Source organism: Anolis carolinensis, chromosome 4 (genome assembly GCF_035594765.1).
Source record: "Anolis carolinensis isolate JA03-04 chromosome 4, rAnoCar3.1.pri, whole genome shotgun sequence".
NCBI lineage: Eukaryota > Metazoa > Chordata > Lepidosauria > Squamata > Dactyloidae > Anolis > Anolis carolinensis.
Genome location: NC_085844.1, coordinates 186,053,270 through 186,080,466, shown reverse-complemented (window position 1 = coordinate 186,080,466; position 27,197 = coordinate 186,053,270). Strand labels below are relative to the sequence as shown.

Sequence of the window (27,197 nt, the reverse complement as noted above, 5' to 3'; positions counted from 1 at the left end):
AACAACACTTTTTCTAAGGAAATATCATCCACCATCAAGGTTGTTTTCTAGCACCTTTACCTTTTAATCTATATTTTACAGACATACACTTTGATAGTCTGCCCAAATAGTTTAAGGACTCCAGATCTTGGCTGACCTTGGAAGCTAATCATAGTCAGCCCTTGTTGGTATTTGGATGAGAGGCCACTAATGAACCGTTAGGCTGTATTTCAGAGGAAGGAACTGGCAAAATCACATATAAATATCCCTCATCTAAGAAAATCCTATAAAATTGTTGTGGTCGTTGTAAGTCGACAGACGACTTGAAGTCATACACACAAAGTTTTGCAGTGGGGGCATTGCGCTTCCATTTTCTAACGAGTTCCTCTAAGGTAGTGTTTCTTAAACTGTGCTCCTCCAGGTGTTTTGGACTTCAGCTCCCAGAAATTCCAGACAGCTTACCTGCTGTTAGGAACTGTGGGAGCTGAAGTTCAAAACATCTGGAGGAGAACAGTTTGAAAAACTCTGTTCTAAAGTTTTTATGTAGATAATGTAAAAACCTCTTGAATTTAACTAGTTACTAGTATGGTTTGCAAAGTATTTTTAAATTGTAATTTATATGAAAACCAAGGCTATGGTATTCTCTAAGAATATGCTCTATTAATGATCAGGAAATGGAACAACCTGATCCATATAAATATCTTGCAAATTTATTGTGAATTCAACATACAGAAATCCCATCTTGAAAGAACAAGGCAGATCAAAATTCTAGTCCAGTAATCCAGTTTCTTTTCTTAAAGGCTGAAAACTTTGTCCTTACAGTCATCAAAATCTTTAAAGTAAAATCTGCACTCCTAATTTCATATGGAGCTCCCATATGGTTCTCTAATTCAAACACTTCTTTAGAAAGCATGCAATTCCTTTTTGCTTAAATCAGTTTGGAGCCTAACTAGGTATGTCACTGAAACAACCCTTACGTTAAACGTTGGCCTCATTTCTTTAAGTAGCTCCTGTTTATTTTTTGCTTCATTACCATTCATTGCTTAATAACAAGCCTTTAGTCTCCCTGGCAACAAGGGGCATGAGTTTATTTGGAGGAAGAATTTGCTGGGAAGAAATACATGCCATAGTTTTTCCTTTGTTTACTATTCTAGAAGCTGGAAAAGGCAAAATTAATAGCTAGTCAGGGATGTGAGGGATCTAGATGTGTAAGATTTATTCAAGTAGCCTAGGAGCATTTCTGCCTGATCTTTGACAATGGCATATCCTACTTGGATATTCTTTGAGCATTGTCTAGGACGTATCATAGTCATAAAGTAAAGGGAAAGGTTTCACCTGACATTAAGTCTAGTCGTCTCCAACTCTGGAGGTTGGTGTTGCTAGATTGACAGAAGCTGGACTTAACAGTGGGAGCTCATCCCGCTCCTTAAGATTCGAACCACTGACCTTTTGGTCAGCAAGTTCAGCAGTTCAGCGGTGTAACCTGCTGCGCCACAAGGGGGGCCAGTATCATTGTCATACCTAGATAGATTCTTGATGTACAACAGCTTTGAGGTTAGTGGTGGTGTTACTATGCTTTGAAGAGTTGTATGTTATGGTTGAAAAGTGCTCTGTGTCACAAATATCCTACTTATGACTTTTACCATGTTTTTTGCCTTTTCTACCAGCATATTTTCATGTGAAGTGCATCTCCATCAGCAGGGTACTAGTCTGGAATCTCTGAGGTGTTCTGCTACCCTGTTTTTCATGACTTACTGTATCTTATGTTTTGCATTCACTCCATGATACATCATTACTCCAATAGCCATTAAAGTGGTGTGTTTAAACAAACCATACTATGGAAATTGATGACATTTGAAATCTCTCCCCCCCCCCCCAAGTATTGGGATGTAAAGATTCTGAGTACAAAAAATACAAATAAACTCAATTATTAGATGCAGGACATCTAATTTATGTGGGGAATTAGTTGGTGATTGCATTTTGCGGTTTTGTTATGCAAAACTGAAAATTTGTAATGTGTTTCACCATTGCATGTTGCTGCATTCATAGATGGATGTTCACAGAAGTCTGCCTTGGTTTTGTTTAGTCTATGGAGTGTATGCTGAAGCAAAATCTATTAAGAGAGTCTGCAGTTTTATGGGCCTTTCCAGTGATTGCTGTGAGTATAGTCAAGAAATGTGCAAATGACAGTGAGAGAAAGCTGATGGCTACCTTGAGTTATAACTTGGTATGGATTCTTTTTCAGCTCTAGGGTCATTGCCTTCCTTGATTGATATTTGATATGGGATCATGTCCTCTTTTTCAGTTCTTAATGCTAGTGGCTTCCATTTTTAATCTCTGTGTACAGCCAAATAGATCACATTTATAGCTGGACACATTTAAAAATATGTCTTTATGGCAAATGGAAATTCAGATCTTCACAAAACTCCTGGTGCTATGCTAAGACGCTGTGAACTGCCTAAAATAATTTTATCTCATCCAGTGTACGTCTTGTTCCTAGCCTTTTTATGGATCTGTGTGACTTCAAGCTGTTCCACAAAAGACGGGCCTTTTAAAACTTTCTGGGTGGTTTGAGAGTTCATATATTCTCTGTATAGTTCACAAGCATGTTTAAAGTTGTTTTTTTCCACACTCATTAAAAAAAAAACGACTTCTAGATGTCACAAGTATGAAAACAAAAAGCTTGGATATATCACAGAAATATACACAAAAAATCAAGATAAAAACCAATATTACATCTAGATTGATGATGATGCTGTGTGCCTTCAAGTTGTTTCCAATTTCTGGTGACCCCAAGGCAACTATATCATGAGAGTTTCTTAGAAATATTTGATCAGAAATGGTTTGCCTTTGCCTTCCTCAGAACCTGAGCAAATGTGACTTGGCCAAAGTTACCCAGTGGGTTTCTACAACTGAGTGGGGATTTTACACTGGACTCCAGTGCCATAGTCCAATAATCATGAAATTACAATGTGCTGGCTCATGTCATATTGGTACACAGATCACTGATTGCACAGTTCAGCACAACCACTTTGCTACTGAAAATAAAACACTATCAATGTAAAAAGAATGGCTTATTCTACAGAAAAAGTAGAATGCATACATCAACCACATTCATTGTTATATTCGTTGTGCACATACAATGGTCATAATAAAACCATGGTGGTATTGATATTCTTGGAAGGAGGTTCTTTGTGTTAATGAGCTCTTGGAGCATCCCTAAATGTTCTGGAATATGGAAAATAACATGGTGCACTATGCTGATTTTAGTAGTGACTGCATATTCAGAAGGGGTGTTTTGGTACTCCTTATGCAAGAAGTTCTTTTTTCCCAACCATCCAATGTGAGCTTAAAGGTCCTTTGCTACACAAGTACAGACTCTCATCCTACCAATGCTGGACAGGATCTAACTGAGACTAACTGCTTTAACATATTGATGATATATATATATTCCACACACACATATTTCCTCCAGATACTAAATACTAATAGCTCTTCGTGTAAATTATCCCAGGAATGTTGCTTAACCTATGTATTGTAGATAGAATGCAAAGGCTTGGGACAGTTATTTTCTCAGAGGCTCTAAGAATGTGTGGTTCAGGTGAAATTTGAAGCTGGGATTTCCTGGCTCATAGCTGCTATGTTTAACAGCTTTAATCCAAGGCAATATTCATTACCTGAAGAATGGAAGCAGTTTGTTTCAGTTTGCAGTACACAAAGCAAGAATGGGGAGAAATGACATAACCAGAGACAGGACTAGGATCAACAGAGCTGATAAAAACAGTACAAAATGTTTGCAGAGTGGAATCTGTCTGTTTATTTCTGGAGTTTGGACATTTTCCCAGAGGTGAAAGTATCTAAACACATAAAATAGCTATGCTTATTTGGAATGCATCTGCTTCCATTGGGGAAATGAAAACATTTGGGGAAATTTTCAATTGTGCTCCTGGATTTTGGTGTATTCTAATAATCTTAAATTGTATTTAAAATAGAGGCAAAATATGGCTATTATCTATATAAAGATGGTGATGGTGATGGTAATTTGAATTTATATCCTGCCTTTCTCCCAAAATGAGATTCATTTGACTACCAAAAATGTACACTTATAACTGAAAATGTTGCCCTGTACATAGCTAAAATATAACTAAGTTCTCTGAAAAAGAGGATTCCGGTCTTTTGAGTGATTTCTGCTTTGATTGTAATTTATAGAATCACGCTGGATCTTACAGCAGTAATTTCTATAATTTGGTTTTCTGTTACACAAACTTTAAACAATATGTTTATTTTATTTATTTATTGCCTTGTCAATAAAAACAAAATATCCTGTATTTGAAAGTTAAGATAAGAAAATTGTCATAATACAGCATCTCAATATTAGAAGAATAGACCCATTCATATGACTACAGGAAGAGCATTCAGCAATTAGGGCACCACCATAAAAAGCCATCTTCTCTGGATGCTATCAACTTCTGAAGGCAGAAGTAAAAGAAATAAGAATTTTGAAGGCAGTCTTGAAAATTACACCTCTAGCATGCTGTCACAATTTTTAAAGTGATGTGCATCCATTTCATCTAGTAGAGTATCCTAAACTGTATAATTCTGTTGTAGTAAGCTGATCTCATCATGAAACCAAGGTTTGTACTATATATATATAAGAATGTAATCTTGAGATTTGCATAACTTGTTTACTCAGAGACAAGATTTTAAGCAACTGAAGCTTTTTTCTGATATGGCAGTATATTACGTAAGTGAGAAGAAAAGCCTCTAGAAAGGGTGAATTAATGCCAGAATTGCTACACCAGGAGCATTTTTCCAGACAGGAAAATCAAATAACCTAATATTGCAGTAGACAGCAAAGAAACAAATCTGAAATTTGAATTCTTTCTATGTTTGTGATTACTGAAAAAATGTGAGCACCAGGTAAGGAATGTATTAGCAGTATACCGATGAATCAATTAAAGAAGTTGAAATAATTAGTTTAGATACTGTTTTGCACAATCTGGTAAGTGCATGTGTAAATACTTCACTATAAAATTAATCAGGACTATTTTCTACTTAGTGTAAGATAATGCCACATAACCTAGTGTATGACAAGAACTGGCTTGAATCAGTTTGCTTTGGTGCTCTTTTACCGCTGTTCTTTCCAAACAGTATCTTGGCTCTTCTCTGGAGGAAGAACTTAACATACTCTGAAGATGAAATACTCTGGGAAGCTTGGCAGTTAGATAAGTTCATTAAAAAAAACCCACACACACACACACACACACACACACACAAACAACAACATTGTTTGTTACAAACCCTAATGGAAGATTTTTGTTGTCCAGTGGTAAGCTCAGACTGTCCTGTTCTAGAACTCTGTATAAAAAGAAGATGCCATTTACTCTGGATGCATAATTAGAAATGCATCTGGTTACTGATGAAAGGGATTTAAGTCATCATTGGAATCATTCTGTCTTTTGGGACAATAAGAGCAAAACTTGGATTTCCATTTTTCCATGGCCCTCAATAAATCAAAACATATTATTTATACTTTAGAAAGCACCTGGGTTAAAGTGAACATATTTTGGATAAATATGAGGATAAGCCCACAAATGGTATCTGAATTGGCAGGTAACCATTGCTAGCCATAGTATTTAGTAGAGAAATGGAATCTTACCCTAATTTTTGCCAAAGAACATTTCAAAAAGAGATGCACAAAGTCAGGCTGTTTTAAATGGTAACTTGTCTCAATTAGAGATGAGGTGGAAATGATACAGAACCTCAGGAGAGATATTGTCCTCAGTTACTACTTTATGTCTAGCAAATACTATTACCAATCTTTAATTCACTTACCCACAGGATACATCTACCAACTCTCTTTTTACAAAAAAATTTCCCCAACTCTGCAGAAAAGCTTTCTGAAGTTCTCCGATATGTCTGAAAGATCCACTTCTGATAGCTTTCATAAGACTGAAGTCTGCCATGTGCTATTTGAAGGAGACCTACTTGGACAAAGAAAGAGAAGAGGAGAACCAGGATGACACGTCCCAGTTCAAGAAGGCTGACATCCTGTCAAGGCACCAGCAAGGGCAGAACCCAATCCAGCAGCTGCTGCAGATCAGGATGAGGAGGCAGAAGTACTCTATCCTTTCAGGCAGCTCAAATTAAATCTCAAGGAGCAAAAGATCAGGCAATGCCCTGATCAACTTTAAATATAAGACACAGAGCTAATGTAACTAGCTGGGCTGATTAACTATTGGTTTAAAGTATCTCAGCCCAGTTAATTCCATGGCTGCAAAAAACAGCCTCCAGACCTCTGTGCAATCTTGTCTGGCATCTCTGGCTTTCTGATCTTAGGTAGGTACAGTAAGTTCTGCTATAATGGATTTTGATTTACAGAACACAAACTTGTAATTGGCCCTAGTGTGAGTCTAATCTCACGCAATCCAAACTGCTGAATTGATGCCTTTCCATATTACAGTTGTTAAGTGGCAGGAGGGGAGATGGGATTGCCACTTAACAACCTATGGAAGGGCCGGTTTGGATTGAGTCAGTTAGGCAATTGAACAATCCAATTCCACTGGCAGGAGAGAGGAAGGAAGGAAAAGGAAGAAAGAGTGAAATAAGGAAATCTCAACTTTGACCAAGCACAATCTCTTGCAATGTGAGGAATGTAACTTAACTGCTGCTGTTACTGTTCCTAAGAGCCTACATTTACCCAAGTATTTTGTGTGTGTGCAGTGATGGCAACAGTGGAATTTGCAGACAGGCAAAAAAAAACTTCATAGACATATCAAATTTTATTTTATTTTCAGCAGAATAACAATTGTGGTAAATTAAATACATTAGATATGAGTAATGTTTTTAGAGCTGCACCTAACCCTGTTTTCCCTAAAAGTCCCATTATTTTTAGAATGCAATTTACTGTAATACAGACTATAATGCAACCATAAGGCTAAATGGAGGGTTGCACAAACACAACAAGGACCAAATACCAAGAACACATCAATCCCAAATGAACAGCTCAGGGAAAGGTCCCAGGGACTTACATGTCTTTGCACTAATGCACAGAGCATGGGGAATAAACAAGACAAACTCCAACTTTTAGCACAACACTACACTTACAATGTCATAGGCATCACTGAAACGTGATGGGATGACTCCCATCACAGGAATGTAGCCATTGAAGGCTATAACCTCTTTCACAGAAACAGAGCAAAAGGGAGAGGAGGGGGAGTAGCCATATATGTCAAAAACATTTACGTTGCAGAAGAGATGCAAGATGGCAATCCGGGAAACCAGCTTGAAAGCATCTGGATAAGAATCAAGGGAAACGGGACTCAAAAAGATCTCGTCGTGGGTGTCTACTACAGACCTCCAAACCAGGATGAAGCCTTCTGTCAGCAGTTGACCAATCAGGCACAAAGAAGAGATATAGTAGTTATGGGCGATTTCAACTATCTTGATATCTGCTGGAAAACAAACTCGGCCAAGAGTACAAAGTTCAGCAAATTCCTCACTTGCCTTGCAGACAATTTTATGGTCCAGAAGGTAGAAGAGGCAATGAGGGGATTGGCTACTCTTGATCTTATCCTAACAAACGCGGAGGACCTGTTCAATGCAGTCGAAGTGGTCAGAATCTTAGGGGTAAGTGACCATGGGCTCCTGCAGTTTGCGGTACAAAGGAAGGCCGAAACTAAGACAAGTCAAACCCGCATTCTGGACTTTAGGAGAGCTGACTTCCAAAAAATGAAGGAAATACTGAGCGGCATTCCATGGACACCAGTACTAAAAGACAAGGAAGTTAAGGATGGATGGGAGTTTTTCAAAAGTGAAATACTCAAGGCATAAATGCAAACAGTCCCAACAAAGAATAAAAATAAGACAAGTGTGAAGAAACCAGAATGGATGTCCAAAGAACTTCTAACTGGTCAAAGACTCAAAAAAGACATGCACAAGAAATGGAAAAAGGGAGAAAACACCAAAGAAGAATTCAAACGAATAGCCAAGTCCTGTAGGGAGCGGCTTAAAGAGCTGGGCATGTTTAGCCTGCAGAAGAGAAGGCTGAGAGGAGACATGATAGCCATGTACAAATACGTGAAGGGAAGTCATAGGGAGGAGGGAGCAAGCTTGTTTTCTGCTGCCCTGCAGACTAGGACACGGAACAATGGCTTCAAACTACAGGAAAGGAGATTCCACCTAAACATCAGGAAGAACTTCCTCACTGTGAGAGCTGTTCGACAGTGGAACTCTCTCCCCGGGGCCGTGGTGGAGGCTCCTTCTTTGGAGGCTTTTAAGCAGAGGCTGGATGGCCATCTGTCGGGGGTGCTTTGAATGCGATTTCCTGCTTCTTAGCAGGGGGTTGGACTGGATGGCCCATGTGGTCTCTTCCAACTCTACTATTCTATGATTCTATGATTCTAGGGAAAAGGTTTGCAAGGCTAAAGCGCAAAATGAGCTCAGGCTTGCCAGTGACATTAAAAACAATAAAAAGGGCTTCTTTGCTTATGTCGGTAGGTGTCACGCCCAAGGCAACGGAGCACTAAGAACCGAACACGGAGGCTAATAACTATCTAATATCTTTATTAAGGAAATATATAAGAATAATAAAAACAAGTAGAACATATGGTCCAGAAGCAGACCTATCAGATGAGGTCAAATATAGTCCAGAAATGTTCTGTCCAATAAATGATACTAGAGTTCAAAGTAGAATCCAACAAACCGAAACACACACTATTGCCAAGCAATAGTGTGGGGAAATGTCCAGGGTCTTTCAAGATCCAAGGTAAATCCACAACAAGGCTGGAAACAAAACTTGATTCTAGGAACAAGGTCCGTGACTAGGAACAAGGCAAGGCAATTCTTGAATACTTGGATAGGCAAAGCAAGGAAACTGGAATTGCGGACTTTGTGAAGTCCACACTAGGCTAGAAACACGAAATCACTCCTGAAGCTGCTTTGTTGACTCCGCACGGAACCTACCGTGCCAGGCACATTTAACTAGGTCTCGTTTTCCTGCAAAGCAGGTGTCCAGCGCTCCCTTTCCCTAGGGAACAGGAAACGAAACACAGCTCTCACCAGATGTGAGACTCCCTAGATTTTCCCAGGGGAACATGGCTAATCAGTGTCTTGTTTAGCTGCAAGTCTCAAACTCCTGCGAACCTGCTCCTTCTCTCCCCTGCCCGCAGCATAGGACTGTCTCCTAGCAAAAGGGGGTGAGAACTGCTCAAGGTCTGTTTTAATGGGTTCTTGGGCAAAAACATCAACATCAGGCATCTGGAAAAATTCCGGCTCTTGATGAGCCGGCGAAAACCCCATGTTTTCATCTTCATCAGCCACGGTGGCACTGGGAGCAGGATTACAAGGCCCATGAGGCATTACAGTAGGAAAAGGAAGAACAAGGAGGCAATAGGGCCTCTGAGGAGAAGATGAGGATATTCTGACAGGGGATAGGGAAAAGGCAAGACTATTTAATGCCTTCTTTGCTTCAGTCTTCTCACAAAAAGAAACCAGCCTCAACCTCAGCAAGAGTGGATGAAGGATTGGGGGAAATCCAACCCCAAATAGGGAAACAAGTCATCCAGGAACATCTGGCCACTGTAAATGAATTCAAGTCTCCAGGGCCAGATCAACTAAACCCAAAAGTATTGAAGGAACTAGCAGAAGTTATTTTGGAACCACTAGCAATAATTTTTGAGAGTTCTTGGAGAACGGGAGAAGTCCCAGCAGATTGGAGGAGGGTGAATGTGGTCCCTATCTTCAAGAAGGGAAAAAAGGACGACCCAAACAATTACCATCCGGTCAGCCTCACATCGATACCAGGCAAGATTCTGGAAAAGATAGTTAAGGAAGTGGTCTACAAACACTTAGAAACAAATGTGGTCGTTGCTAATAGTCAACACGGATTTACCAAAAACAAATCATGCCAGACTAATCTGATCTCTTTTTTCGATAGAGTTACAAGCTGGGTAGATGCGGGGAATGCTGCGGATGTAGCCTATCTGGATTTCAGTAAGGCCTTCGACAAGGTCCCCCATGACCTTCTGGCAAACAAGCTAGTCAAATGTGGGCTAGGCAAAACTACAGTTAGGTGGATCGGTAATTGGTTAAGCGAACGAACCCAAAGGGTGCTCACCAATGCATCGTCTTCATCCTGGAAAGAAGTCATGAGTGGAGTGCCGCAGGGTTCCGTCCTGGGCCCGGTTCTGTTCAACATCTTTATTAACGACTTAGATAAAGGGTTAGAAGGCACGATCATCAAATTTGCAGATTACACCAAATTGGGGGGGGATGGCCAACACTCCAGAAGACAGAAGCAGAATTCAATACGATCCAAACAGATTAGAGAGATGGGCCAAAGCTAACAAAATGAAGTTCAACAGGGACAAATGCAAGATACTTCACTTAGGCAGAAAAAATGAAATGCAAAGATACAGAATGGGGGACGCCTGGCTTGACAGCAGTACGTGTGAAAAAGATCTTAGAGTCCTTGTGGACAACAAGTTAAACATGAGCCTACAATGTGATGCGGCGGTGAAAAAAGCCAATGGGATTTTGGCCTGCATAAATAGGGGTATAGCGTCATGCTTCCCCTCTGCCTTGGTCAGGCCACACCTGGAAGGAATACTGTGTCTAATTCTGGGCACCGCAGTTGAAGGGAGACGTTGACAAGCTGGAAAGCGTCCAGTGAGAGTGTCCACTGTGAGAGCTGTTTGGCAGTGGAACTTTCTCCCGCAAAATGTGGTGGAAGGTCCTTCTTTGGAGGCTTTTAAGCAGAGGCTGGATGGCCATCTGTCGGGGGTGCTTTAAATGAGATTTTCCTGCTTCTTGCAGGGGGTTGGACTGGATGGCCTGTGAGGTCTCTTCCAACTCTACGATTCTATGATTCTATTGCATTAGAGCAAAATAGTACATCTGGATGAATATTTCTGTCAATTCCCCTCTTGGCTTTAGACTCTGCTCAGGACTGCTTTTTCCTTTTAAGCCTTGGACTGTCCCTAGACCATGTTTCTGTTAGTCATCCTGTTTAAGCTTTGAGATTGGACTGGCTTTCCCCTGCCAGTCCTTGTGGACTATGGGTGTGCTTACCAGGGTGCTTTTCAGTATTAAAAATAAGAAAATCCTCACCTCAAGTAACTCATTGGTTCTGTGCCTTTATTTAATATATTCATGTCCAAGTTGCACTGAAGGCCACTCCAGGTCTCTCTTCCATAATTTCAAATGTTTGATTGCAAGTAGTAGGAATCTTGATTGTTATGATGATTATTTCACACCCTGATAGTCTTTCTCACCACTACTTTTTGGAGAAGCCAGGCTCTTGGCTGTAGAAGTTCCCTGGCTTTACTCTGTTTCTATTCTGGGGTTTCTAGGAGGGGCAGGGTTGAGGCTTCCAGTGTTTTGGCTGGAGAGTCTATGGCACTAGGATTTGTAGTTGTGCCACCTCTAATGCCTTCCAACTTGTAGGGATACAGTTTAGTGAGAAATCGGGCTACTATGAGTTGATTCCCTGTCTTTAAGAAATCCAAACCTTCACAACTGAGCCTTCTGTAACTTAATAGAATTTTTAACTTTCATGCACACAATTTAGTCTTTCTCTGGAATCAATTCTTTATAGCCAGAGGTTACTCTGATCTCATGCTTTTTGACAGTATTCTCTAGTGGTTTGTTCAATTTTTACATACACTACAGCCACATACAAGAATATATAATCCTGGTGTCGGAGCGTTTCTCCTCTCAAAGAGTTTGATGAAGACGCTTCAGATCAATACCCTCAAGTGCTAGCCAAAAATGGTCTTTCTGCATTGTAAGATAGAGGTACAGAAGCTGTACCCTTCTAGATAATAAACTCAAACTTCCATCAAATTTGAACAGCATGTCTAGTGATTGAACAACATCTGGAAGATCACGTGTTTCTTACTCTTGATGTAAAGGGGATGCCAAGAGTTACTGTAAGTCATTGGTTTTCCGCCAGGAGTTAAGTCATTGAGATTTTTTTGGCCAGCAGTTAAGTCATTTCTTATTTGAATAAGTTTTTACTTTCATTGTCAGATTTTCTACTTTTATTGCTACAGAGTGGTTAAGGATGCAACTACTATGTTCTGTTGGTGAAATGGATTTTTTAAAGTTATTTTTGAATGTCCTGTTCTTGAAATATCTGCTTTTATTCTAAAGAGAAATGGATAGATACAACAGCTTTGCCTGTCCTTCTCCAAATTTAACTTATTTACATAATCTTCCATTTAGTTGATTCCCCTAAAATATAGTCATTGTCTAGGTTCTAGACATTGTCATGGTTCTAGGAAAAGACTGGAAGTTATTCCTTTCATAAACCCTAATATAATTGACTTAGATTAGGGTTTTCCTGATAGAACAAACTTTTGTACTTTGCCCAGAAGCTACTGGGCCACCAGTGGAATGACTTTAGTATAATTGTAATATGCTCACCTAGATATTCATGTAATCCTTCTGGCTGCCATATTTTGAACTAATTGGTGTTTCCAAACTTGGTACAGAGGTAGCCCAATGTAAAGCACATTGCAGAAGTCTAACCTTGAGGTTATCAGCATGTGCACTAACATCTTTAGGTCTTCGAAATCCAGTAAAGGGAGCAGCTGGCATATCAGCTAAAGCTGGTAATAAGCATTTCTGACCATTGCATCTACCGGAACTGGCATTTAGAAAGATGGATCCAAAAGCACTCCTATGCTGCAAACACAGGACCTCTTCACACGGTCCAAAATTTGTCAGCGGTGACACATTTTTTTGGCCTTTCACCACGTAGGCCACTGGCTCCCATCCCACTCGGTAAAAGTACTTCCAGGCAGCTTCATGGTGAAACTGGTGCAAAAGCCCTGCCGCTACTGCAAAATTGCCGCCAGCTATCAATGGGAGGCTCCCTGTCTTTCAATTGGGAATAATGGGTCGAGCCGGCATAAACAGGCTTCCCCCGTGTGATGAGGTAGGGGAGAAGCCAGGATGGTGCAGGATGCGGGGTGACAGGTTCCCATGCCCCCTGGGCGAGTGGGCGAGCATCGCCAAAATCATTGCAATCCACAATGATACTGGCCGATTCTGGCGGTGCCTGTGACAAGGTCCCTAGTCTTTCAAGTGGAGTGTAACCCCATCCAGAACTGGCTGACACATCTTCAACCCTCGGTTCAGAGCTTTGATTGCAAGCACCCTTGCCTTATCTGGATACTGGATAACAGGATAGAGTAACTTCATTGTCATTGTACATCGTACAACTCAATTAAATGCCCATCCCCAATATACATTATATATGTAGAATTACAAAACAAAACACCAATCCTTTCACATTCAAATCACTGTTGCACAAACCCTAATGCCACATCAGTGTGAAACCATAGAGTTCAATATAATCTCAGCTCTGGAATAAAAGCTATTTCTCAGCCTATTTGTCCTTGTTTTTATCATCCTATAGTGTATGTCAGATGGTAATAATTGAAAAAAAGAATATCCAGGGTGAGATGGACCCTTAAGGATATAGTGAGCTTTCTTAAGCCAGCAGGAATTATAGAATTCTTCCATAGAAGGGAGAGGGCAATCAATAATTATCTGAGCAGTAATGATAACCCTCTGGAGTGCCTTCCTATCTAACACTGTACAATTAGCAAACCATACACAGATGCAATAGGTTAGAGCATTCTCTATAGTACAGCGGTAGAAAGTCATAGCAGTTTTTAACTCTATCGTTGGTTCCTTAAAACTCTCAGATAATGCAATTTCTGCTGGGCCCTCTTAACTAACGCTGCAGTATGAATGCTCCATGTCAAGTCCTCCTTAACAATAGTACCCAGGAACTTAAAACCTAAGCTGTATCCAGCTTCAGTTTGTTTGTATTTATCCAGTCCATTATGTCCTCCAGGCATTCATTCAGAGGAGGCATACTATCCTTTGTAAACGTTTTTTTTTTTTTTTTGGAAAGCATGGAGAAATATATTTGGGTGTTATCAGCATACTGATAGTACCCTGACCCATGCCCCTGGATGATCTCTCCCAGCTGTTTAATGTAAATGTTAAAAAGCATGGAGGATAGAATGGCCCCTTGTGGGATGCCACATAGCAGCTCCCTTTTGGTGGAGCAGCTATCCCCAAACACCACCATCTGGAACCTGCCTGAGAGGTATGACTGGAACCACTACAGCACAGTGCATGTTGTGGTGCTCTTCATCAAGCCTTCCTTATGAAACTCGGTTTTACTTCTCTTCAGTACTGAATGCTGGGCTACATGGAACATTTGTTGGGTAGTCTGAGAGATATAATTTTGAATTAGTGAATGCACAAGGTGTTCAACAGTGCAAGATTGATTCCCTGATGCAGTGCTTATCTGTGTGTATTTTAATGGAGAGTGCATTGAAAGTTCATCTTATAATAAATACTTTAGTCTTTAAGGTGCCGATAACCTTGTGGCTATATGGTAGGAAATTATTTATTATAGTTCCTCTCCAGTTCAGTTTGCAAATATTACCGTTTAACCTCTGATCACAGATTTGGGCTTCATTGTGATTATTATAGCCTGTAATTTCTTCAGAGGCAGGGTTGGTATAATATGTACATTCTCAAAATAAATGTTTTTGGGGAAAGGGTTTAACTTTCAAAGTAGAACTTTCTTTTCCTTGTGTGTGTGTGTGTGTGTGTGTGTGTGTGTGTTTTGTTTTTGTTTTGTTTTTTTGTTTTTTTGCTTTGTGAGTGTGCCTCTTCCAGTTGAAGGTTCAGAAATTATAGAGAATATGGAGATGGATTGTATTTGGCTAAAAAATAATAAAAGCAGGCTACTTTCCTTTTAAAAAAAGCTGCTTTTACTTTTTCTGTTACTTTTCTAGCTCTCTAAAAAAAACTCTGGCTGTGAAGATTTTAAATCCAGAACTGGGGGAAGTTTTGGCTGGTGTTACTGTTGTAGCATTCCAGTTTAAGTGAGTGCATGTGTCTAGCTTTGATTCTCCTCCTAAATCATTATGGGCACCACTCTTGTGAACCTCTACTTGGTGTAGTGGAAATTTGATGCCTGGCCTGTCAACAGAAATGTAGTCAGTTAATAGTGTGGGATTTATTTGTTTTAATTAAATGGCTATTAAATCACGAAGGAGAGTTTCTCACATACTGTAAACACATGACAGATCCTTTGCAGTTGAAGTTGTAAAAATCTCATCTGTGTGCAAATCCATAAGAGATTTCAAAGTTGCTTTCTTCATATATGTGCTGGGAAATGTGCTCTACAGAATACTGCACAATGCAGTGTCCTGGACTGGGATATCATTGTAGCCTGAGTACTTTGGACAGCAACCTTTGTGTGTCACATAATTTTTGCTGAGAAAAAATGAAATATGTCTCTTAGATTTAGGTTTGTTGCTGTGGGTCCTCTCTAATAAAAATCCTGGAAAGAGTATGAAATATTTTACAGCTGTATTCTCTAGATGCAAAGTGTAGTACAACCTCTTTGCCATACTGCATAGTTTGTATTTAAATATTACAGCTAGATGTTTTTGGTTTATTATTCAAAGATTCTTGAAGCTATTCTTCCTGGTTCCTTAAAATGAACTGTCATACTGGCCTGTTCTTAGAGTAAACACTAGTAGACAATCTGCTCTTGATTTATGTTCAGCTTTCTTTGTATAGATTAGGTAGATGTATCAAATATTTTTTAAAAACATTTTAACAGCTGTCTTAACAATTTAGGGCAGTGGTTCTCAGGTGTTTTGACCTACAACTCCCAGAAATCCCTGCCAGTTTCCCCACTGGTTTAGAGATTATTGAACCCACCCAGCAATGAAACAAGTTGCCTAACTCCTGGGAAATCTGTAGAGACTGGGGTAAAGCATAGGAGACTTTTGCCAGGAACAGGAATATATGTTATCACTTAATAGATTAGTCATATATTGTTGATACAGAGCAGATAATTTAACTGGGGATTTCCACTTTTCAGAACCAAATTATGATTAAAAGATTTAAGCACAAGTTTAATACTGTACTATTGAGTGAATACCACATTGGGGGGGGGGGGGATTCTGTCCCCAATGTTTTTTAACATTTGCATGAAACTGCTGGGAGAGATCATCAGGATGGGGTAGGGTGCTCTCAGTATGTTGATAATACTCATACAGGTAATTGTCCTCACATTACATTATTCATTTGCAGTTTGCACCTGTGGAGTCCTTAGTAATTGCCTTGAAAATGCAGTGTTGAATGAATTTTGGGCCCTTTGGAGCTGTCAGCACAAAAATCGTAAATATGCATTGTTTTTGTTCAGAATAGATCTTTAGCTATAATATAAGCTCTGTAGTCTATTTCATGTATGTAGGTATATGGAAACACCAGAAAAAAGTACTGACGTAATGACATCCTTCATTCAGAAATATTGTTCATTTCCAAGTAATGCAATAAGCTGCTTTTAAGCAATTGTCATTATGGAGCAAAGGCATTTTCTATCTTGTTAACCTATTTGCCCTACTGAATTCAATTGTCCAGTTTTTCCCAGCAAAATTAATTGCTTTTGGTTTATTATGGGGATTGTTGCCCTCTTCCTAGAACTGCTTGTTCTCAACAGTATGTTTTAGTATATGTTTGTATGTTCTGGCAGTTTTTTCAGCTTTTTTTTTTTAAGGTCACCTTGAGTTCAAAAGAGTTTAGGGAGCAGCTGGAATAGACCAAATAGACCAATAATTTTAAAAAGACCCAGAAGGTGGTGAACAAGGTGAAAAAATCTCTCCCTTTCCCTTGAGATTTCATTGGCAAAATATTCTTGAATTTTTGAGTGACATAGCATCTCTGAAGATGCCTTACCAATGTTTTTGCTCATTATTATTATAATATTTATACCCCGCTTTATCTCTCCTGAAGGGGACTCAAAGTGGCTTAACCTAAAAGCATTAGTACACAATTCAAAATATACAAATATACAAACATTAAAACAAAAGTAAATATAAACATAATCAATGAATATTCAAGTTAAAACCATAGCACCTCCTGACTTGATCTTAAAAATCTTCTTCTCTAAAAGCCATTACGCTGCTCATTATGGTTCTTCTCTGATTCATGTTGCCATATGAACGGTTTTACAAAGCTTAGTAGCTAACATCAAAAGCTTCACAATCATCAGCACTTTAAATGTTTTATCCCCCTCCTAAATTATGTATTTATAGATATTTAGACAATCCATCTTATTAATCTGTTAGCCTCTTATATACTTTGTTGTCTGTCTATAAAGATGATCCTCAATTTACTGGGGAATGCTGGTTGTAGATTTCAGCAGTGAGTGAAACTAGGGAGAGTGGAATTTGGGAGGCACTATCTTCTCAAGTGTTTACAGTACAATATCCTCCACTGAACCCATACTCCAGGAAGGCACCCATATATACACCCCATCATCCATCTTGTTATTAAGATGTTAATTTATACACTGCTTTCTCTCTCTCGAAGGAGACTCAAAGTGGCTTACAATTAAAAGTATGACCACATAATTTAAATATATGTCAATATGCAAACATTAAAACAGAATTAAACATAACAGTTTTAAAATTCATGATTAAAATCCACTAAAACATATTCAAAGCTTAAAAAATCATAGCACCACCCTGACTTACTCTGAAAAACGCCTTATTTAAAAGCCTGTCTGAATAAGAAGGTTTTAACCTGCAACCAGAAGGACGGCAGGGAAGGGGCTATTCTGGCTTCTCTGGGCAGGAAGTTCCAGAGTCGAGGGGCAGAAATAAAAGCAGATTCAAACTTTAAGAATCACTTCAAAAAGAGACACTATTTCGATTATGGAATAAATACATACAAATATAGATTTCCCCCTGTCCTCAAAGATGTCACTATGATATTTTCTGCAGGAAACATTTGTTCAGAAGTGAAATTTCTTTGGAAGGGAACTTGTTGATTTACAAATATCTGTTATTATTATCAATCCAGACTAAAGACTACAGAGGTGTATCACCAATAAAGGACCTGGCTACTTTTATTTCACAATGAAGCTTTCACTCTTCAGAAGTCATTCTTCTCTTCATTGGTACAACTTTTTATTTACTCTCTAGATGCCAAGCTGAAGACCAAAATAGCTTTCTCCATCTATCAAAGTACTTTACTTTCATGGACCAGGTCTTTCATATGAAAAGGCACTGGAGTCCAGGCTCAAACAACGCAGCCAGGCCACTTTGGATCCAGTGTTCAAATTAGTACAGTCATAGTCAGTACCTCAGACTGCAATATCTGTGCTATATTCCCATATGCAAGATGCCAGGGAATACTGAAAATTACTATCTATATGAAGAAAGTCTTGTTATGTTGAGAACTTCTATGAAATTTAGAAAGATCAACACATTTGATTCTAAGATGCACACTAATTTCACAAACACCAACAGAATACACACATGCACACACGTTTCTAAAATGCACCCCATTTTTGGAGATGTTTATATGGGGAAAAATGCATCTTCGAATTGATGAAATCAAGTAATTAAAAAACAAAGGCCTAAGTAAAGCAAGTCTTTGCTTGCCAAGCTTTTAAAGATCATAAGCTTCTTCTTACGTGGTCACTATGAAATACACACCTGTGGTAGCTTCTGCATCTACGCAGCTGTTTCGGATTCTATTGAAAAGCTTTCATTCAGTTAGTCTCGCCCATCCCCACAAATAATAAAGCCTGGCAGTGGGGCTTGAGGCCTTAGTTCCTTTCATCCATGAAAGCAGCAACATCAGTATTCTCTATTGCAAATTTCTATTGGTGACAGGTTCAACCTCAGCCCTCTCCCAACCAGTAAGAGACATTTTGGATCTTGCCCTTAGGCCCCCTACCAAACATTCCTATATTGTAAGTGGCAGTAGTTTTGCACCTTTGTGCAAGGGCAGGGAGTTGAAACTTTGTCTGCACCCACTCCTGTGTTGCTTCAATTTTTACTTTCTCTGTCTGATTCGGGACTGTTGTTTATCATCTCTGAAAGTTTATCTTGCAGCTATAGCCCCTTTTAGGAGAGAACACTCTCTTCCTTCTTCTTTTTCTGATCCCCTTGTAAGGAGGTTTTTACAGGGGCAAGTACATCCCATGCCTCCCTCTTGGAGGTTGTCCTTTCAGCCCTGACAAAACCATCTTTTGAGCCTATGGCCACTTCAGATATATCCCACTTGTCCTGGAACACTGCCTTTTTGGTGGCTATCACTTCCGCTCGTCATGCTATCGAGCTGACGGCTCTCCGAGTCGACAACCCCTACTTCAAATTTCATAAGGATAAGGTCATGCTTCGGACAGACATTTCTTTTTTGTCTAAGGCAGCATCTCAGTTTCACATGTCTCAGGACATGGTTCTTCCAACTTTATTTCTGAAACCCTCTACACCTCTTGAGCATTCGCTACACCTCTTAGACGTCCGCAGAGTTCACACTTTTTATGTACACAGCACAGCTCCATTACAGAAGTCACCAGGACTTTTTGTAAAATATCGTAAGGATACCATAGGCCTTCCTGTATCCTCTCAACGATTGGTTGGCATACCAGATGGCGGGACTGGACTTACCTGTTCAGATCCATGCACACTCTACCCAAGCAGTAGTTAATGTTTACAGCATTCCTGCATGGGGTGCCATTGAATGACAATAGCTGGGCAGCCATGTAGTCCACACTGCACACTTTCATCACCCATTACAAGTTGGATCTGGCTGCCAAGAAGCATGCTGCTTTTGGTACAGCAGTTCTGTTTTCTGGACTGACATGATGCCCACCTTCTGTGGGACAGCTTGCTAGTCTACCACAGGTGTGTATTTCACAGTGACCACATAAGAAGAAAGTAAGGTTTCTTACCTGTAGCCATGTTTCTTCGATTGGTCAACTGTGAAATTCACACAACCCACCCATCCTCCCCGCATTCTGTCATGACTTTCCCAGTACAGAATTAAGGCCTCAAGCCCCGCTGCCTGGCTTTATTATTGGTGGGGATGGAGTCCCTAATTGAATGAAAGCTTTTCAATAGAATCTGAAACAGCTGCGTGGATGCAGAAGCTACCACAGGTGTGAATTTCACAGTTGACCACTCGAAGAAACATGGTTACAGGTAAGCAACCTTACATTTTCCATCAGGCATCAGTATTAAAAGTTGTTTTAGAAGGGCCATAGAGCTGCATCTTCAAACTTAGATTGAAATGACAATGGAAGGAAGTTTGATGTACACAGAGGTTATATCCATTGGTGGTCAGGAGACATTTGAACAACAAAAGCAAGGCAACTTAATAAACCTTTTTCTTTATTTTTAGAAAGCAGAATTTTTAGATTTAGCCCATAAGCTTTTGTAATGTATTTTATGCCACTTGGTTGACCTAAAAAATGTATCACTGCAGTTTTTTTTAAATTTTGCTATATAGTATTTTACTGCATGGCCATCTTAGATATGGAGCGTAGTGGACTAAAGCCTCGTGACTTGAAGGTTGGGTTGCTGACCTGAAAGCTGCCAGGTTCGAATCCCATCTCTATCAGCCCCAGCTCCATGCGGGGACATGAGAGAAGCCTCCCACAAGGATGGTAAAAACATCAAAACATCCGGGTGTCCCCTGGGCAACGTCTTTGCAGACGGCCAATTCTCTCCGGAAGCGACTCAAGTTGCTCCTGACACGAAAAAAAAAATCTTAGATATATATCCATTTAAAATGGTTTGACCATTTTAACACTATGTTCATTGTTTGTATAGTATGCTGTAAACCGCGGTATATAAATGATGTAAATCAATCAATCAATCAATATTTACTGCTTTGTGCATGAGTAAATGGCAAAATAGTTACATAATCTGAAATGATGTTTTAAAAGAGCTTCATTACTGAAATTGGGTATCACGGTGATAATTTGTGCTCCTAAAACCTCACTATTTAATGTTAAATATTAAATCTCTAGTGCGATTAAAACCTGAAGTTGTACTGATTTTTTGTTGCATTCTGGAATGGTATGATGCAAACAGAACCCACTGAAAAATGGTTATTATACTATAACCGTCAATGCCACAAAATAATAAATACATAGGAATTTAAAAATTCCTACACATCATTTGCGGATTGTAAAACATAATGATTTATTCCAAAGGGACTTGAAAACTAGTACTAATGGAGTCTTTTTTGCTGGAAAGTAATTTCAAACAGCATATCTGAAAAATGAAGGACATAAAGGTTTATTTGAATATAAACTGGGTTTTCATTATTTTGTATCCAGGTAACATTGTTTATCATCCTTTCAGATATTTTTTTTTATAAATGCTGTAACCCTGTCCCTTCCTCCCCCCCCCCCCCTTCCCTTGATAATGTAGCAGTGTCTTCAAGTTCTCAGTGAGACCTTTACTATATAACATCATTTACTTTGGACCCATAAATATTATATATCAGTTGGGTTGATAATGAACTCAGACCAACAGTTTGATGTCCTTCGCATCTTAAATTGTACTGGAACGTACCTTGGAAACACCAAAAATAAGTCTTGGCTTCACAAAGTCTGCATAATGCAATCAAACAGGCAATAAATGGCAAGTACTTGGCAAGGAACTCTAACCATTACACATTTTGAACTGTCTTGCAAGATTTGCAAGAAAGTTCAGTAAGGAAAAGAGCCTGATTGGTCATCTTTGCTTTGCAGGGGATATTTTGTCGCGATCTTAAAATGAGGCAGGTATTTTAGTACTGATTCAGAGGGTTTTTTTTTCATTCATGGAGAAATACATGTGAAGATTATTATGCTGGAATGCAAAGTACTCAAACGTAATATTTTTCACATGTACTCCTTTAGGGAAAAAAATGTTGCGTATATGCATCTTTGTAGTTGACATATGTGTGCAGATGAAACAGATATCAAATTTTCAAGAAAAATAAGCACATAAAAATTAACAAATTACCACAGGAATTTCTGGTTGTTAAAATGAGTTGCAATAAAGAATTAAACATGAATCAAGACTGACTAACATTGGTCTTAATACAGTAAGACCACCATATCTGTGGATCCCATATTTACGGTTTCACTTATTTGCTGGGAGAAACAATCCAAAAAACCCAATCATAATTTAATTTAAATAAAGTTGAAATAGAAGTAATAAAAGCAAATACCTTAGCTGCCTATCAGCAGAATGGAACTCCTGTGCTGTACAGACAAGTATTTAATAGAAAATGGTAGACAATGAAAAATTAGAATATGGGGTATAGTTCTCTTGTGTTCTTATGCTATCTCATGCTCTCACATTTTATCACTGTGTTAGGAGCTTACTGTGTCTTCTACAGTGTAGTATATTCTTCTTCTTCTCTTCTTTACTCGTTTAGTCATTTTCGACTTTTCGTGACCTCATGGACCAGTCCATGCCAGAGCTCCCTGTAGGCCGTCGCCGCACCCATTTCCTTCAAGGTCAAGCCAGTCACTTCAAGGATACCATCCATCCATCTTGCCCTTGGTCTGCCTCTCTTCCTTTTTCCTTCCATTTTCCCCAGCAACATGATCTTTTCTAAGTTTTCCTGTCTTCTCATGATGTGGCCACAATATTTCATCTTTGCCTCTAATATCCTTCCCTCCAGTTAGCACTTGGGCATTATTTCCTGGATGATGGACTGGTTGGATCTTCTTGCGGTCCAAGGCACTCTCAGGATTTTCCTCCAGCACCAAAGTTCAAAAGTGTCTATCTTCCTTCACTCAGCCTTCCTCATGGTCCAGCTCTCACAGCCATAGGTTACTATGGGGAATACCATTGCTTTCACTATGCAGACCTTTGTTGCCAGTGTGATGTCTCTGCTTTTCAGTATTTTATCGAGGTTGGCCATTGATCTCCTCCCAAGAAGTAAACGTCTTCTGATTTCCTGGCTGCAATCTGCATCTGCAGTGATCTTCGCGCCTTGAAATATAAAGTCTGTCACTGCCTCCACGTTTTCCATGTATATTATTATGTTTATTTATATCCCACTTTTTCTCTCTAGAAGGAGACTCAAAGCGGCTAACATTAAAAGCATTATATGCAATTTAAAATATACAAATATTAAAACAGTATTAAACATCATTACTATTACAAACAATTCAATTAAATCCATCAAAACAAGCTGAATTAAGCCACCCAAGCCTTGGCTCAGTTTATATTTCCTTTCTATGGGCTAAGAAGCATGTGTCTTGTGGTTGTGTGCCACTCCTGCCAAACTCCCCCGTGGACCCCAAAACTGCCATGTGCACATTCACATGACAGCCTTATACAGTAGAGTCTCACTTATCCAAGCCTCGCTTATCCAAGCCTCTGGATAATCCAAGCCATTTTTGTAGTCAATGTTTTCAATATATCATGATATTTTGGTGCTAACTTTGTAAATACAGTAATTACAACATAACATTACTGCGTATTGAACTACTTTTTCTGTCAAATTTGTTGTCTAACATGATGTTTGGTGCTTCATTTGTAAAATCATAACCTAATTTGATGTTTAATAGGCTTTTCCTTAATCCCTCCTTATTATCCAAGTTATTCACTTATCCAAGCTTCTGCTGGCCCGTTTAGCTTGGATAAGTGAGACTCTACTGTACTTCAAGGGGGGCAGGAAGAATCATTGCCACCAAGTCCTTCCCAAAGCCCATGGTCACTGCATGAACATTCATACAATAGTCTTGGGTTTTAGGAAGGGATATGCATGAAAATAACTGCTGTGAACTTCTTGAAGCCCAAGTTTGCCACATCAGTCTCCAATCTTTGGTTGAAGATGGGGAAGCACTACCACTAACTCTCTCCCAAAGCTAGACGTTACTACATGTACATTCACACAATATCTTGACCTTCAGGTGGGGGGTTGGTGGTTGCGGATAATTCTTTGCCAAACTCAAGGTTGCTGTGTGCACACTTTCAGGATGAAGTAAGTAAGGATTCCTCAAACCTTTTAATCTGAGGGATGGTTCACATTTCCTCGGACTGTTTTGGGGGTGGACTATAGTTTGAAAAAAAATCCCATGCACGCTGCACATATCTTAGTTATAGAGCAAAAAAAATAATGAAAGAACAAAGTATTTAAAATTAAGAACAATTTTAACCAACATAAACTTGCCAGTCTTTCAATGGAAAGTGTGGGCCAGTTTTTGGCTGATGAGATATGCAAGTTAATTAGAATGGTACTGTTTTAAATGTATTCATTGTATTTTGTTAAATTATCCAACCGTTTTAAATGCTTATGTGTTATCTTTTTGTATTGTATATTGGCATTTAATTTTTGACAGACTGTGAGCCGCCCTGAGTCCCCTTCGGGTGAGAAGGGCGGGATAGAAATAAGGGAAATAAATAAATAGGGTGGTTGTTGTTGTGTTCCTTCAAGTCATTTCAGATTTAGGGTGATCCTAAGTCTAAAGCTTAGGGCTGGGGCAGGGTAAATGACCTTGGAGAGTCACATCTGGCCCGTGGGCCTTAGTTTGAAAACTCATGGAGTAAGTGGTGGCAGCAGTTATTCGTGCTCTCACACACAGAGAAACCTGGGGCTATTATGTACACATTGATGTGACAGCCTTCTGCTGCTGGCCACTGAATTGACAATTTTTCCACTTCTACAGTGGTCCTAACTCTCTAACCTCTGCAAATGTGTCTGAATGTAAATGTTCTAGCAGATCCTTGTAATGAAATTCTTAAGTTCTGCCAAGTTTAAGAGCCTCCTCAAATCAGCTCAACTTTTATTTCTCATTCTCCTCTGAAGTATTTTGCTATTGCCTTCTTTTCTGCTCTGATTCAGTGCTGCTGTTGCCTTCTAAGCCCTGCTGGGGAAGATGCTTTTTCAGAAAGAGGTGCCCAGCAATGAGAATAACAATAAGGTGACTGATCGGGTTGCCTTCTCACCTTTGATTGCATGGCTGGGCATCTCATTCTGGGGTGAAAGCAAGCAACTTCCTCAGTGAGGCTCTAGCTGAGAAGGCAACAGCAAACCCAAGGAGAAAGGAAGGTTAATGGCTAATCAGTTTGGAGAAGGTGTTTGGTTGGGAAGGTGACAGTAGCAGCCCTGACAAAAAAGAAGATTCATGGATTTCTCCCCCCACCCAACTTCCCAATGCAAAAATCAAGTTATCATTTATACTAAAAAACAGTTTTTAATAAAAGGCACTGCTTGCCATATAGCAATCTATCCTCCCCTGAAGCCACCCCAATCTAGATATACTATATTTTACATAGTTTAACAGGTTTTAACTATGTATTTTAATATGTCCTGTGCTTAATTATAGGTTAATGTTTGTATACTTTGGGTTTGTATGCTTTGGATATGATTTACATATCATGATTTTTAGTGTTAACTGCTTTGAGTCTCCTTTGAAAGTGGAATATAAATGCTGCTGTTACTACTACTACTACTATTTATTATTTATTTATTTATTACATGCATTTATACCCTGCCCATCTCCCCGAGGGGACTCAGAGTGGCTTACATTCTGCCACGAGGGCCAGCAACAAATATAGTATAAAACAAAACAATTAAAACATGATAAAACATGATAAAAACATGATTAAAAGTATACATAAATTAAAACGCTGCAAGGCAGCGATATTGCACCATCCTCAGTCATTCAATACTGCTACAATTACAGATTTGCGACCCGATTACATCAGCCAATGAGCTTATTCGCTGAATGCCTGGGCGCAGAGCCAAGTTTTTAATTTTCTTCTAAATCCCAGGAGGGATGGGGTTTGCCGGATATCGCTGGGGAGGGAGTTCTACAGCCGAGGAGCCACCACCGAGAAGGCCCTGTCCCTCGTCCCCACCAGCCGCGCCTGCGAGGCAGGTGGGATCGAGAGCAGGGCCTCCCCAGAAGATCTTAAGGTTCTAACGGGCTCATAGGAGGAGATACGTTCGGATAGATAGACAGGACCAGAACCGTTTAGGGCTTTGTAGGTCAAAACCAGCACTTTGAATTGGGCTCGGTAGCATATCGGCAGCCAGTGGAGCTGGCTTAGCAGGGGGGTTGTACGCTCCCTGTAAGCCGCTCTAGTTATTAACCTGGCTGCCGCCCGCTGCACCAGCTGGAGCTTCCGGGCCGTCTTCAAAGGCAGCCCCACGTAGAGTGCGTTGCAGTAATCCAGCCGGGATGTGACCAGAGCGTGGACCACTGTGGCCAAGTTAGACCTCCCAAGGAACGGGCGCAGCTGGCGCACAAGGCAGAGTTGTGCGAAGGCTCTCCCGGCCACCGCTGAAACCTGAGGCTCCAGGCTCAGCAATGAGTCCAGGATCACCCCCAGACTGCGAACCTGCGTCTTTAGGGGGAGTGCGACCCTGTCCAACACAGGCTGTAACCCTATTCCCTGTTCAGCCTTGCGACTAACCAGGAGAACCTCCGTCTTGTCTGGATTCAATTTCAATTTATTGGCCCTCATCCAGTCCGACACAGCGGCCAGACACCGGTTCAGGACTTGGACAGCCTCCTTAGTGACAGGTGGGAAGGAGTGACAGAGCTGGACATCATCTGCGTACAGATGACATCTTACCCCGAAACTCCGGATGATCTCTCCCAGCGGCTTCATGTAGATGTTAAACAACATGGGGGACAATATCGACCCCTGCGGGACCCCACAGGATAATGGCTGTGGAGCCGAGCAGGTGACACCATCTGGGATCATCCCTCCAGGAAGGACCGGAGCCACTGCAGAACAGTGCCTCCAATGCCCAACCCGGCGAGTCGTCCCAGAAGGATACCGTGGTCAACGGTATCAAAGGCCGCTGAGAGGTCCAGCAGAACCAGCAAGGACACACTCCCCTTGTCCAGTTCCCGGCGAAGATCATCGACTAAGGCGACCAAGGCTGTCTCAGTACCATGCCCTGGCCTGAAGCCAGACTGTGCCGGATCTAGAATATCAGCATCTACCAAGAATGCCTGGAGTTACGCTGCCACCACCCATTCCACGACCTTGCCCAAAAAGGGGAGATTGGAAATCGGCCGATAGTTATCCAATTGAGTGGGGTCCAGTGATGGCTTTTTCAACAGCGGTTTTATCACAGCCAATTTGAAGCTCGCTGGAAAAATGCCGTCCCTAAGGGAGGCATTCACCATCACCTTCACCCACTCGGCCAATCCCCCTCTGGCTTCTCTCACCAGCCAGGATGGGCAGGGGTCTAGGATGCAGGTAGTGGCCCTCACCTCTCCAAGCACCTTGTCCGCATCCTCGAGCTCAATTAATTGAAAAGAATCCATCAAAATAGGACAAGAAGGTGCTCGTGTTACATCCCCGGAGACTGCCGTTAATATGGCGTCGAAGCCAGAGCGTATCAGA

The 27,197-nt window shown here is 40.3% G+C and overlaps 1 protein-coding gene across 10 annotated transcripts in view; it reads left to right on the top strand.

Annotated features, from left to right (window-relative positions):
• st3gal3 (ST3 beta-galactoside alpha-2,3-sialyltransferase 3) overlaps positions 1-27,197 on the top strand; it is a 303,637-nt gene that overhangs the window by 131,715 nt on the left and 144,725 nt on the right. The window contains exon 1 of one of the 10 annotated variants that reach the window (XM_062979658.1): positions 16,122-16,203. The exons of the other annotated variants lie outside the window; for them this stretch is intronic. The gene's annotated coding sequence lies outside the window, so the exon portion shown is untranslated. Of the gene's footprint in view, positions 1-16,121; positions 16,204-27,197 lie in introns of those variants that run through there. 10 annotated transcript variants of the gene reach the window in all.